The sequence below is a fragment of the Physeter macrocephalus genome, chromosome 21 (assembly GCF_002837175.3).
Source record: "Physeter macrocephalus isolate SW-GA chromosome 21, ASM283717v5, whole genome shotgun sequence".
NCBI lineage: Eukaryota > Metazoa > Chordata > Mammalia > Artiodactyla > Physeteridae > Physeter > Physeter macrocephalus.
The window spans coordinates 4218213-4220606 of NC_041234.1; the positions used below are offsets into that span (position 1 = coordinate 4218213).

At 42.3% G+C, this 2394-nt stretch overlaps 1 protein-coding gene across 16 annotated transcripts in view; it reads right to left on the reverse strand.

Moving 5' to 3' along the window:
- Window positions 1-2394, reverse strand: part of MAP7D2 (MAP7 domain containing 2) — a 126648-nt gene that overhangs the window by 24869 nt on the left and 99385 nt on the right. The window lies entirely within an intron of this gene.

Sequence of the window (2394 nt, forward strand, 5' to 3'; positions counted from 1 at the left end):
TGAGAGGCCCGCGTACCGCAAAAAAAAAAAAAAAAAAAAAAAAAAAAAAAAAAAAATGTCAGGGTCATAGAGAAAGGCTGACGAACTGTTGCAAGTTAACGCAGACTAAGGAGGCAAGACAACTAATTGCAATGTGGGACGCTGGGTTGGATTCTGGACCAGGAAAAAAACTGTTCCAGAGGATCTCACTGGGACAACAGGCAAAAGTTGCATACAGTCTGTAAATTAAGTAACAACATCATGTCAAATGTTAACTTTTCTGATTTTTCACAATTGTACTGTGGTTATACAAAAGAATGTCTTCATTCTTAGGTATAAAGGGTCATGATGTCTACAACTGATTCTCAAATGGTTCTTGGAAAATGTGTGTGTGTGTGTGTGTGTGTGTGTGTGTGTGTGTGTGTGTGTGTGTGTGTCTATGGAGACTATGTGAGAGTGAGTAGGGGATGGGAATGATGAAGCAAGTGTGGCTAAATGCTAACAGGATGAGTCAAGTTCTAGTCTTGCAATTCTTCTGTAGGGTTGAAATGATTTCAAAATAAAAAGGTTTTTAAAAATTGGTCTAAACTCAAATTATCCTCTACCAAGACGGACAAATACAGGACAAGGACTGGGTGAGCAGATAAGTATGGCTGTGAGGAGGGGGTATAACTTAACATTTTCAATCATCCTTTTCAAGAAAATTTTCAGGTAAGAATGTAAAAGCCTATTTGAGAAGGACGGTGGTAACACAAGCAATAGTTACACTGTCACTGCAGGGAGCCCTGATCCACTGTAGATGCTCATCTGTGGGTATTCTCTGCCCAGAGAAGCCTATGAGAATGGTGCTCGGCAAGGATTGATTAAATGTCCTCAACCACCAGAGAAATAGGCTGGCTCCAGGAGCCTGTGATTCTGAGAGGGAGGGGCTTATTTGGGGCCATCCATACAACTTTGCCTTAATTTTTTCCCTCATGTGGACTATCTGTTCTGTTTCTAACGCATGATAAAATGAAATTAACCTAGATTCCTGATACAAAATTGATCTCAGGTAAGCTATCTCTGAAAGTCATTATCTTTGGCAGATTATATTTTCCAAAGATGGCCACAATAATATCTCCTCCCATCCCACCTGATCTTCTTGAGTTTATTTTTCCATCCCATTGAATCTGAGGTGGTCCCACTGCTTTGACCAAGAAAATACAGCAGAGAAGGAACACTGTGCCAATTTGGGGCATAGTCCTTAACCGGGGTTAAGGGGCCATCATCCTTAATGGGCCATCTTGGACCTTAAGCTTAGTCGAGCGCTAGGTTGTAATTTAACTGTAGCACCAGATGACATTGAACCGTAATTGCACAGAAGACCCCAGAGGTGAGAACTTCCCAGTGAGCCCATGTCAACCCACAGAACCACCACACGAGACCCTAAGAGAGACCCTCCCGGTAAGCCCAAGTCACAGAGCTGTGAGAATTAATAACAAATCGTTGTTTTATGCTACTAAATTTTAGAGAGTCTATTACAGCAGCAAGGGATAACGGACACATTCCCCATCATAATGACCAAACTAACTTAGAATACATTTCTAAGAACCTGAAACCATGAGAGAACATTTCACACTGAAGAACTAGGGGTACAGGCAGCACCTACACACAGAGGGCAGAGACAGGCTGGGTAAATGCACTTGACCACACTTGATTTCCTTTCTCTAGGTTACAAGAAGAAAGATATGCTCCCTCCACAGCTTTGAGAGTCTTGCTGAAGCTAGTTTTTTAAAACCCATACAAGTACCGGACAATGCCAACCAACAATGAAAATAAACTTGAACACTTAAAAGAGCAAAGCCATTAATATGCACAGCCGCCTACAGTGACTTAATTGATCTGAGATCCGGAGGGGAACAATGCGCTGTCAGAGCCATTCATCACATGGCCCGTCTGGGTTTCTGGATGGGAGTTCAAAGTGGCTAGCCCCCCGCCCCAGGCCATTCAAAGCCACGTCACTTCCAGCGTGCTTTAAAGATCACACGCTTGCTCTGCACAGAGGGAAAGGTGAAAATGCCACTTTGCTTGGGGCTTATTTTGTGTGACACCATTTTAAAAACCAAGTGTTTCTTTTTCATCTTTCTTTAATATTGAGTATAGAAAAGAATATTTATAAAATATGAAAGGTATGAAGAATGATAAAACAAATGTTCACACATGCACCAACTAGCTCAAGGGAAAGACATACTATGCCAGGATCTCCCATGTGCCCCTCCCTGAGCCCATCCCCAACTTCCCACTCAGAGGCCATCATCACTCTGCATTTTATGTTTGCCATTTTCTTAAAATCATTTTACCACATTTATATTCTTAAAAACACACTGGTTTTGGGCTTCCCTGGTGGCGCAGTGGTTGAGAGTCCGCCTGCCGATG